Here is a 12822-nt window from a genome sequence, read left to right as displayed (position 1 = left end):
AGGCAAAGGAGTGGTCACCTCCCAGATCCAAACTGTAGGAAACATGAGACTCACCCAGTGTGGTGAATGGGGTTGATTGAATGGGGGTTAATTGAAGTAAAGCAACAGAGAAGTGAAGACGACCCTTGTGCAGCCCAATAAAAACGCAGTATGGCCTCAGAGTGGTCAATGGAGTCCAATAGGAATCAGCAGAAAACAAAACCCGGCATCTCTGGTTTTTGCTTTCGGTCCCAGGGCAGCGCTGGCCTCCCCAGCTGTGTCTGTGGCTTTCAGTCCCTGGGCTGGATCTTGCCTTTTGGGCTGTCCTTTTTGGCTCTGGGGCTGGTGCCAGCCTCTCTGGCTGTGGCTTTAGGCCCTAGGGCCTTTCCACCTTCTCCAGCTGTGGCTTTAGTTCCAAGGCTGGAGCTCTCTTCTCTGCCTGCGGCTGAGGCTTTAGGCCCTGAAGTCAGTGCTGTTCTAACTGGGGCTGTGGCTGTGAGTCCCTGGGCTGGATGCAGCCTTTTGGGCACTGGCCCAAAGTCACCAGGCCTGGTACCAAATTGTAAGAAAACATGAGGGCCGCCCAATGGGGTTATCTGAAGTAACAAAACAGAGAAATTAAGATGACTCTTGTGTAACCAGCCTGGGTCATCCTCTCGCTCAGGCACCGCATGATCAGACCCAGGAGATGTTGCCCCCAGGCTCCCCCTGGCTGGAGGCTGGGAGGATTGGGGCTCCCAAGCAATCAGCCAGCATTCGGATGAGTCAGCCCTCTGGTTTTTATGAGGACAGACGAGTCCACCTTGGAAAGCCATCTGGGCAAAGGCAGAACAGCTTTGTTGTTGGGCCGCAGCACTCTGTGGCAGGGCGCTGCTCAAGCGCTGGGCCTGCATTTCCTCCTGGGCATCCACGCGTGCTCTGAGTCTGCTGCAGCTTTCTGCAGGGTTTGTGGCTTCCTGCTGAGGAGCTCCTCGTGTTCTTCTGCAGCTGCCCCCCAGCATCACTGCTGCCTCCTCTGGTGCCGTGCCGGGAGATGCGTCAGCGTCCATCAGCCTGCGCTTCCTTCCTCCAGCAGCAGCTGCTCCTGCACTGACCTTCATTCACACTGGATGCCGTTCGCTTCCAGCGCCAGCTGACCTGCGAGACAGAGAAAGGAAATGTGGGATCAGCACAAATGCAGAAGCCCGAGGCTGTGCCACCACCACGTACTGCAGCCTTGGGAAGCCAGCTGCCACTGCAACCTTGGTCAGAATTAAAGCAGGCTCCGTAAATTAAGTGTGACTTCTGAACTGAAGTGATTGCCACAGTCAGAAATAAATACTGAAATCGCTTACTGAACTGTAGGTGGTTACCTCTGAATTCTTTTGCTTTGGGGAAAATATGGACTGGGAATTGTAGGGTACGAGAAAAACGAGGAGCACTTGGCATCTCAGGCAAACTGAGCAGCGCAGGGAAGATTGCTGCATTTCTTCTTCTCCTGGCCCAGAAATGAATTTTCCTTCCTTAAAATGAGAAAAGAAGAGCCTGACAGAGTAGACACATTACAGTCCCACATCCCGGGTAGAAGCTGGAGAGCTGTCGTGGCACAACGCTTAGGGCTGCAGAAATTGAGGGTGCCTCTAAGCTTTAGAACAAGGTGAAAGACAAGGTGGAATGCGAAACGTCGGCACCTCCTGCAGAGCACATCACACAGCTGCAGGCACCACCTGAGGGGCAACAGATCAGAAAGGAAAACCTTACTATGTGAACGCAGGGACAAGCTGCTCTCTTCTTCTGGGCCACGCTAATCCAGCTGGTTTGTCTGAAAGGGCTCAGAGGCCACACATGGGATCCTTTCTGCTGCTGGTTCTCTCAGGGCAAGAACCTCCACTCTCAGAGCAGCAGCAGTGTCCCCCCGGAACCTCCTCACAGCCCTCTATTGCCCCAAATCCCCCAGACCCACCCCTGGAGCCCATATACTCCAATTCCCTGCCACAGCCTACTCCAGCCCCGTGTGCCTCCCTACACCTTAACAGCCTTCTGCAGCCCCCTGCCCTCCGCAGCCCTCCCCAGCTCCCTGCAGCCCTTCCCAGCTCCCCGCAGCTTCCTCGCCCCCTCTATTTCCCCATCAGCCCCCTGTATCTCTCCCAGAGCTCCCCAGAGCCCCACATCTATCCCACATCCACCCCACACCCACAGCCCATCCCATATATATCCCACTTCCCCACACCCCATCCTGTCTCCATCCACATCCCCACATCCCAGCCCCACTTCCAGCCCCTCACCCCACATGGAGGTGGCTGATGGCCGCGCACACTTCCTTCCCTGTCCCGGCGCAGCTCTCCATCCCTCCCGGCTCCGGCGCCGCTGTGCTCAGCACCACTGCCATCGTGCCGTGCTTCCGTCTCGGTGCTGCCCGGAGCTCCGGCGCGCAGCGGCTGTGGGACCGGCGCCGTCTGAGGGGAGAGCTGGCTGCCTATGGCTGTTCCCATGCACTGTGCCTCAGCCAATCGGAGCCGGCGGTGCTGCCACTGACCAATCAGATGCACGAACGGGCCGGAACTGCCCCTGAGCAATGAGAGTCTGGGGGCGGGCCAGAGCTGCCACTGACCAATGAGAGGCCGGGAGTGGGGCGGAGCTCTGTGATGGGGCGGGGGGTGGGGGTGTTCCCTGTTGCTGTAGGGGTTGGGATGTGGGATTGGGATTTGGGAGGAGGGATTGGGATTGACAGGTGTGAGATGGGGCTGGGGTGAGGGATTGGGAGTGAGATTTGGAATTGGGGCTAGGATGTGGGGTTGGGATTTTGGGGTAAAAAGGGGTGTGTGGGGCGGTGTTGGAGTGCATTTATTTCTTCTTGAGAACTTGAGAACACACACTTGAGAAAGAAACTGGACTGGGGATCCCCGTGAGCTGTAACCCACCATGAGCCATACCCCAAGATGGCCACAGAACCCTGTATGTGCACTACCCCATGGCTGCATGTGACCCACAGCCCTGTGTGAACCACAGCCCCACACGACCCTGTGACTCCCTGACCCTGCCTGCCTCATCACAGTGCGACCCCATGCCGTGTGGCCCCAGAACTCTGGGATCCCTGCCCCAACCTCACCTTGACTACATAACCCCATGTGGCCCATAACTCCATGCCATCCCACCTGACCCTGCAATCCCATCTGACCCCATAACTCACTGCAATCCTGTAACCCAACGCCACCCCGCAACTCTGTGACCCTGCAGGACCCCCATGTGAGCCACCACCCCGTGTCATCACTCCACGTGGCCATAGAACAAACCGTGTGTGGGGAAAAGGCATCTCCTCCTCGGGGTGGGGCTGCCCCAGAGCTGCCCCAAAGAAAACATGGGGTGGGCTGCAGCCGCACGTCTTGGTTGGGAGAGCTGGGAACTGGCTGAAGGGGCCAGAAGGACAGGAATGTTTCTGTAGGGAAATACCTTGACAAGGTCTGGGGAAGGGGCTGGAGCTTGGCTGCGTGGCAATGAGGGAGACTTGAAACACGAATGGAGCTGGATGGACTGAAGCAAATCAACTCCTTTGCAAGACAGTGGGAGAAGAAATCCAAGTCAGCTGCAGAACAAACTACAAAACTCCTTAGAAAAAAGGTATCCCAGCTTAGGGCTGTTGGAGCAGGAGGGACAGTGCAGCTTGGTGGCAGGGAAGAAATTGCTCTAACATCAGGACTTGGAGCAGTTGATGCAACAGCCTGAGAAATGGACAAAGAACTGATGGCAGCGCAGCACGAGGAGGAAAGAATGCTTGGTGGTGCAGAAGGATGGAGAACATCAGCGGTGCAATTCCCCTTTTGCTCAACATGTGCTGCCCGGCGTCGAGGAAAGGATGAGAGGAGTGTGAGAATTGGTTTGCATAAGTAGTTAGTATGTGCAGAGGTTTTCCCACAGCCCGTGAGGGAGAATGCTGAAATGAGGCAAAAGGACAAAAAAAATGCAAGATACAAGACACACAGGAGACAAAGTGTGTATAATGCATATTATAGAAGAAGGAATCTTGGGCACGGCGGAGCTGCTGCTTGTCACACAGCAGTGCTTTATGGGCATTTAACGGGATTCCTGCAAAGCCTTTGGTGTGGTCCTGAGCTGCATCCTCACCTCCACATTGGAGGACAAAGGGTTTGAAAGGTGAGCTGTTCGGTCAGTAAAGAACTGGTTGGGTGGTTGAGGCGGAGGGCTGTGCTGTGCAGCACTGTGTGCGGATGGAGGCCAGTGGTAACTGGCGTCATCCAGGGGCTCGTCTTGGCACTGGAGCTCTTCAGGTACATGTCCATGACAGACAGTGGGATCAGATGCAATCTCAGAGGTGGGGAGTGCAGATGGTATGACAGAAGGAAGGGATGTCCTCCAGAAGGATCTGGAGAAGCTTGAGAGCTAGGCACACATAAGCTTAATGACAATCAACACGGCCTTTTAAATCTGGGGTTTTCTCCCTGAAATCCCTGTTTTTCCCCTTCAATCTGGGGTTTCCTCCCCAAAATCTATCTCTATTCTCCCCAAAATCCCTGCTTTACCCCTGAAATCTGGGGTTTCCTCCCCGAAATCCCTGTTTTTCCCCTTCAACCTGGGGTTTTCTCCCCAAAATCCCTTTTTCCCTTTTAAATCTGGCTCTATTCTTCCTGAAATCTCCAGCTTTCCCCCTGAATCTGGGATTTCCTCCCCGAAATCCCTGTTTTTCCCATTCAATCTGGAGTTTCCGCCCCAAAATCCCAGTTTTTATCCCGAAATCTAGCTCTATTCTCCCCAAAGTCCCTGCTTAACCGCTTACATCTGGGGTTTTCTCCCTGAAATCCCTGTTTTTCCCTATCAAATCAGGGTTTTTTTCCCCGAAATCCCTGTTGTTCCCCTTCAATCTGTGTTTTCTCCGCGAAATACCAGTTTTTCCCTTTTAAATCAGGGGTTCCCCCCCCAAATCCCTGTTTCTCCCATTTAATCTGGGGTTTTCACCGCGAAATCCCTGTTTTTCCCCTTCAATCTGGGGTTTTCTCCCCAAAATCCCTGTTTTTCTCTTCAATATGGGGTTTTCTTTACCAGAAATCCCTGTTTTTCCCCTTTAATCTGGCTCTATTCTTCCCGAAATCCTTGTATTTTCCCAAAATCTGGGGTTTTCTCCCAGAAATCCCTGTTTTCCCCCTTACATTTGGCGAGTACTTAAATGTGCATCCTCACGTGGCATCAAACCAGGCCAGTTATACACACCAATGAGTGAATTAACAGCCAAAGAGCTGAAGCTGTTTAAAGCTAAGAAGTTCACACTAGGAAAGGTTCCTCTGAAACCACCACCTGCACATCTTTTATATGACAAGGATTTACATTAATTCTGAAGTTATATGTCTTAGTTGTTCTGTGACGCTTCCAATAAATAATTGTTGTGATGGAGCAGTGAGTTGGAATGCTTTTCTGTGACTTAAATTCTCATTTAATCTCTTTAGTCTTCAATGATAATCAGAATAATCAATGATTATACAGGTGTTATAATTAAGAAATATGCAAGAGAGTTTGGCTAAGCAGGTTATGACACCAAAAAGAATAGATAAAGGGCTTACCTTTGTGCTGGGCTCACTGGAAAACTCCAAAGGAGGTATTTCCAAAAGAGATCCTTCCCCACTGGCAGTCAGCTCTTAAATGGGGTCTAGGAGAAGTGCAGCCAGGCTCCATCCCTTCCAGCAGCAAATTGCCTTCACTTGTGCTCCCAGGGCTGATCAGCGCTCGCCTCAGGTGATCAATCAGAGGTTCAGGCTGTGATTCAGCAGTTCCCATACAGTCTTCACAGTAAGATACCTCGTGGTATCAGCATTTCCACTGCAATGGTCTAGGCTCATAGGTCCTTGAGCACTGGCCAAGCGGGTGGCTTCTGCCAAATGCTTCTCCCACTGCTTTAATGTTCCTCCCCCCATTGCCTTCAACATAGTTTTCAACAACCCACTGTACCTTTTTTTTTAACCAGCAGCTGGTGCATGCAAGGGAATATGAGATAAGTCCACTTGATGCCAAGATCTTTGGCCCAAGTATTTGCAAGGGAATTTTCAAAATATGTCCCCCCATCTGCCTCAATTATTTCACTGTAGAGAGGACCTAAAATATGCAATTCTGCAACTGCTTTGTGTGCACATATCTATCTGTCTGTCTATCTATCTATCTGCTACATTCCATTTAATCTTACCCATCAATCTTGCTAAGCACACATGCAGAAAGCAGGGTTGTTCAGCTGTGCCCTTCCCCAGGTCACTCTGCTCTCCTCAGACCCCCAGGGCTGTCCAAGAAGCATCTTTCATCAGCCCTTCCTAGAAAGTGCTGCCTGCTTTTGTAGCACAAATGGACTAGGTCATGGTGAACTCCTGACTTCCTCATGCTTGGGACAACTCCATGGGCCTCCTCAGCCACCTGCACCAGCCCTGCATGTTGTTTGTCTCCACAAACAGCACCCCTACCACCGCATGTTCTTTCCAGAGTTGTTTCCCCTTCTCTGACTAAGAGAGTGAATCTGCTCTGGATCTTCTCCAGGTCTCTGTCACTGCAGCATGCACTACAGACCTCACGTCAGGACATGTTCTGTAAACTCCTACTGCCAGTTTCCTTGTGACAGATCCATCATTTTGCATCCAGTCCTTCAGTGCTGCCATTCCAGCATTGAAAAAGTGAACATTAGGGGCAGGATGGCTACTGGTAGGGAGAGGAAATGATGGACTCATCTTGGAATTCCTTCCTCCGCTTAAGCCTGTGGGGACGCCTTGAAGGCTGAGAGATGGGGGCAGGAAGGCAGCTGTGTTTCTCGGCACTTGTATCAAAGTGTGCTGCTCAGGTTGCAGCCAGCTTTCTGTAAGGGCTGCCTGCAGGCTGCTCCTGCTGTGAGTCTCCCAGTAGGCACAGTAGTAGGTACCTTCATCTCCATCCTGTGTGCTGTTAACTGAGAGAGTGCAGATATTATTCTCGCTTTTATAAGACGAATATTTGTTCCTATAGGATTCTGAATCATAGGAAACTTGTGATTTTGCTGTCACAAAAAGGAGCCGTTCAGGAGCTCTGGCAGGCAGTTGTCGGTACCAGTGGATGTAGGCAGCCTGGAAGTCATCTATGCCCTCAGCTTGGCACTCAATATTCACAGTTGTGGATCTCGTTCTGGTAACAGATGGTGGACTCTGTTGCAGCAGCACTTGTGCATGTCCGTGTATCAGAAGGAGAGAAAAGGCAGCAAGCACTGCCAGCCTGCTGCCCGCAGGTGTACGCAGGACAGCCTGCTGCTGCTGCTGCAAGTGGAGCCGCCACGGGGAGGGGAATGGATGCAACCAGGCTTCAGCCAGGGCCAGAAGTGGCAGCAGCAGCAGCAGCAGCATTCTTCTCGTGGTGCCTGCGTGCTGTGCCCCAGAGAAAGCCACCAGCTCTGTGGCAGGGACAGGGGCTGTGCCTGAGGGCAGGATGTGACTCACTGGCGGCCACCCAGAGAGGGGCCCTGCGCAGCCAGCAGGTGATGCTGTGAGAAAGCAGCACAACAGAGGGACCTTCTGGGCTGGGCCAAACGGTACAAGAAACGCAACCGTTTTAGAGCCCACATAGGATGTGCCTAGAATAAAGATGCAGAGGGAAGGTCCCACAAGTTGTCTGCATTGTAACGTCTCGTTCAGGAAGCAGAGCGCGTCTTTGTGCAGGTTCCCCATGGCTCTCTGCTGCTGTGCATCCCATCTGGCACAGTAGTAGGTAGCAGCGTCTTGTGCAGTGAGTCTGCCCACTGTCAGGGTGCACTGCGACTTGGCGAGGTCCTTCTCGATGCTGAATTTCCCCTCATCGGACTCATTCTCAAGGAGCAGCCTGGTTGCCATGTAGGCAATGCGCCTGGGAGCTGCCCCAGGCCTCCTGCGGTACCAGTGAATGAACAAAACAATATCCAAGGGAGTCTCTAGAGCAAGGTCTAGATCCCAGGACAACAGCTGATCGTTTTCTGATGAAGTGCTTGCCATCCATAACTTTTAGATTTTTATAAACCTCGCTGTTGGTTTCCTGCCTTAATGGCCAAACAGTCAGAAGTGAAAGCCTGGTTTTGTTGGAAAAAATGCACGTGGTTTGGTGAGGGGGGAAAATATGTAAGTTGAATTTATAGCTGTCCAGTGAGCTAGAAGATGAGCAGGAGTGCTGTACTGGCCTTGATCCTGCCTGTTGCTGCTTCAGGGCATCCAGGCACCAGGAGCTTGCAGGAAGTTGGACTGCTGCAGTGCAGGTTCAGGTTTTCCTTCCTGCTCTGTCTGGCAGGTGCAGACAAACACAGGGGAAACCTGGAGTTCTTGCTACACTTTTTCATCCTGTAACAATTCCCCAGGCTTGAATGCTCATCATTCAGGATTCTGTGTCCTGAGGTGAAACTTGAAGATCATTTGAGATGCAAACTCAGTGACTTAATTCTTCGTGCCCTTCTGTCTCCTAGCCACTTCCCATACCACTTCTTCCTTCCTTGCTCTCTTTCTCTTGGACAACTCTAGTTCCCTATCAAGCATTTCCTAAACATTTTTCGTTTCGTAACACCATCACTAAAAGGCAATGACCCTAAGTCTGGCAGTCAGTGTGGGCAGCCCCCTGACCACATCTCACAAGATTGGCTGAACTGGAGAAGGAGCTGGGAGGGAACAAATTCAGGACAGCCGCCTAAAGTGGCCAAGGAGCTATCCGTACCATATGACATCATGCAGGAGGAGAGTTTTGAAGGGGGAGTGAGTTGTTCTTCTTGCTCTTTTCCACTGCTCAGGGGGCTAGCTGGGCACTCATTGGCGGGTGGCGAGCAATTGCTTGTGCATCATTTGTTATATGCATTTGTATACATATGGTCATAACTATAATTCTTTGTATACATATAGTCATAACTATAACTCTTTTCTCTATCTTAGTAAACAATTTTATCTTAAGCCATGAGTTCTAGTTTGTGGTTGCTTTTATTTTTCCAATTATCTCCCTTATCCCACTGGGAAGGGGTGGTGCTTAGCCACAGGCTGTGTTAAACCATTATGCTGTGTTTGGAAAGTGATGGGGGAGAGAAGTGATGAGGAGGCGGCAGCTAGAGACATGCCCCTGTGCTCGGACATCAGTGCCCCGCTGGGTCTGGAAGCCTGATGTGCCTCTGCTGCTGCTGCTCCTCAGGGGACAGAAGCAGGGCTCCCAGCAATAAGTGCTCTGGGACTGAAAGAGCAAGAGGAGGCAGGCTCCCGAGGCCTCTGATAGAAACATGAGATTTACCAGCTGCTGGTGCTTCAGGCCTCTTTGAAAGTTTCAGGTTTTGACAGTGAGAGAAAGGGGACACACAGGCACACACAAGTGCTGAGAGGGGCACATGACATGCCGTGTCATCGTGGCACGACACATAAGGAGTACATGAAACCTACCTAAGCACATCCCTACTCCCACCTTTACCTCCTTTTCTGTCCTTTTGAGGACACTTACAAGGACTGACTTGTTGGCTGCAGGCACTCAACATGAAAAGACTGCTAATGCTCATTTAGTTTTGGTGTTTTAGCTGAAAGTCAAACACCACAGCACAGAATGCAGGGGAACAGCACTTATCCCAGTGAGGCCAGAGCTAAGCACAGGTAAGTGAACGGAGAGAGATGGAGGCAGAGGATCACAGAATCATAGAAAGGTTGAAAGGGACCTCGAGGATCATCAAGCTCCAGCCCCCCTGCCACAGGCAGGGCCAGCAACCTCCATATATTATACTAGACCAGGCTGCAAACAGGAGCAGATATGTAAGAAAATTGTGAGCGATGTTGGCTTAATAGGATCAAAGTAGTGCCAAGGAGCTAGAGCATGAGACCACTTAAAGGTTTTAAAATCTTCTCATTTTTAGTAATTTGGCTGTTTATTTAAACAAGATGAACTTGGAAGTTGTTTTAAACAGAGGTAGCATAGAATATTACTTTCTTTCTTAACGTTGTCTTTTTGAATTAGCCAAATATCTCATTACATAGTACAGATCTTCCATGAGCAGCTGCTCCAGTTTGATCTATATTGTAAGTTTTAACATGCGTGAAACACAAAGATGAGTTAGAGCAACGAGTTAGAGAACAGCTCGGTAATGAGCTGCTCCATCTTCATTTGCCAGCATGCTGAAGTAGCCAGTTGCTCTGTACATAAGACTCATTTCATTTGCCCTGTGTCTGCAGCTGTGAGCCAACTTTAGATAATGAGAGGTCATTGCAAAAAAAAAAATGCTATCTGAAGACTGAATCAGATGGTATCTCCAATCGCTAAACACAAATTCTAGTGTCTGCCACCCTCTGCTGGAGTAAAGGAGTAAACTTTTTGAGCAGCTGTGTAATGAGTGCTGGCAGATGCTGAGAATTCCCATAGCGTGCTGACGTTTTCAAGCAGAACAACAGTGCACCAATCCCTTTTATTTTGGAGAGTACTTTTCTAAATGGACAGGAGCGTGATGTTCATTGCTGCACCAGGAGATACTCAAAGACTCAGGATTTTTATAGCTTCTCCAGTAAAACGTTTATCATACATAGACTTTATTTTAAGTGTTCTGAATCCCTGTGAATGACTACAGGCAGTTTCTACTTTGTTATTTCTCTACAGGACCTGTGGGGTCACAGCATTTTGTCAGGTCTGGGGTCTGTCAGGTTTTGGCCACTGAGAGAATTTTGTATCACCTTCACGTTCAGCAATGTGATCTTGACACACAGATTATTCAAGATTACATGGTTATGATGGTTTCTTGTTTTGCTTTTCTTTCTTTTTTTTTTTTCATTCACTGATACACAGCAAACTGAATGCCAGAGCAGCACCAGAAGGGAGAGGCTCCAGTTTGTTTTCTGCTCTAAAGCCGTGCTCAGGATACATCCGGGACTTCTGTGCTTGTTGTTAGCTACAGAGAGGCAGTGCTTTGTTCCAGAAGAGCCACCCAGCTTCACATTGGGCCTATTTTTCTGACAGCTCACGGAGAACTTTTGAACCCTGGTCTATTAGGACCAGCAGTGCCCAGCAGTGTAGATGCGTGCCTTGCTTGAGCACATGGCAGATGCTGGCCTGGCACAATGGTACTTCAGCACACACCCACCAGGATGGAGGAGCTTGATGCTCTCTGGCACATGTGAGCCTCTGACTCCTGCAGACCGTAATTCCTATGGCTGCATGCTGCTTTGCTCTGCTCTGTACTCATTGCCTGCGGCTGGGCAGAAGTCCTGTCTGTGTGTGGAGTGGTACTTCCATTATTTTCTAAGCATTTTCTCTCAGCAAAGTTTCTGTTAACTGCTACTAAGCACACTGTGCTACGAAGCACAGTTGACTTTTGATTGATTTCAGCTTTGCTAGAATAATGTTAATTATGAAGTCTTCCTGTCGATTTACAGGAGGAAGTGTTTGGAAAGTGCTGTGGTTTTCCCCATGTGATGCTCATGGGTCAAAGACATCCATACAAGAGTAACACAGGTCTGTTTGAAATGTTGCTGGAGGCAGCTACATGCAAAGACAGCATCGGAGCTGAAATCAGTGGGTGCAGATCTGAGAGAGGAATGCTTGAAAAGTGGTTATCTTCTCAAGTATCTATGCATTTGGGGAGATGCTCAGTTTTAAATCACCCCCCACTTTGTATTCTCTGATTCTAGGTGTGGACTGAGATCACATTACCTCAAATTCCTCCCCCTGAATTACGATGAAGCTTTACTCTCAAAAAGCAGCTGGCTTCAGCCCCACGGGCTGCCTGCAGTCTCCGATCTGCAGCAAACATTCTGCAGCCAGAGAACACATCAGAGCCAGCTCTGCTCATTACAGCAGATAGAAAAACATCTCCATGCTCTTTTGCACTGCTTTCAGAAATGTGACCTTGGTTAACTAGGCCAACTACTTTTTGTAGGCAGGAATTGGCTTATCAAATGGTGAGTCATCACCTGTGACGTATTGTTTCAAATAAAGAAGATCTTTTAAATCTGTTTTGCAAACTGACAATAAAATCCTATTTGAGCTTTTGTACAGTGGAATGGCTGCTTGTGCTCTGCCTGCCCAGTCCTGCAAACTGCACCTACACCCACCACCTCATCCACTTACCTTACCCATCATAGCAACATTGTTCAATGTCTTTTTTTCTCGAGTCAGAAAGATACTTAAACACGTTCATTAAGCAAGAGCTTAATGAGACTATGATTTACTTTGTGCTTTCCTGGTGCTAGGGCATCAGTAAGCAGAGCACCGTGCAAACAAGTCCCACGCAGTTCAAGCAGGATGGTACCCCCAGCATGCTTTCTCTTCTGGTGGCAGGGACAGATGCATCCAGGTGTGAGGTAGGGCAGGGGTGGAACAAGGAGCAGGGGGGAGGGAGAGGAGGAGAAGAATGAGGAATGGGACAAAAGTGCCATTCATCTTGCACACTTTCCATTATTCGTGAAAGGTTGCAAACTGGACAGACAAGCTGCAAATGCACAATTGATCAGTTCACTCCCATGAGACGCTCCTCCATCTTCAGTTACTCTTCTTACTTCCAAGGCCCAGCGTCCATAGCCCACAGGATCAGGACATCGGGACCCTAAATATTATGAGTGTTCATTCCCGTGTACAAATAGAAATGATAGCTGCTGTAGGTTAGCAGTGTGTGCTGTCCTAGGCATAAATAGGTCTCTAGAGAAATCAATGCACAACGGGCTATTGCTTTACAATCACCTGGAAAGCATAAAATTTGGTCATTCACCAAGTGCAATATAGTGCGTTAAACTGAGAAATGCAAGAGTGGGAAACAGTTCTGGGCTAATACGGCTCTGGGGAGGAGGGTATAACTTGAATGTAACAGCAGCAAACAAACAAACAAACAAAAGAATAAAATAGAAAAATGTGCCTTGCTTTCCCATGAATAAGCTTATATAAATG

The sequence above is a fragment of the Lagopus leucura genome, unplaced genomic scaffold (genome assembly GCF_019238085.1).
Source record: "Lagopus leucura isolate 7727_CA_CO unplaced genomic scaffold, USGS_WTPT01 Super-Scaffold_100157, whole genome shotgun sequence".
Taxonomy (NCBI): Eukaryota; Metazoa; Chordata; class Aves; order Galliformes; family Phasianidae; genus Lagopus; species Lagopus leucura.
Note: the sequence above shows the minus strand (reverse complement) of the source record.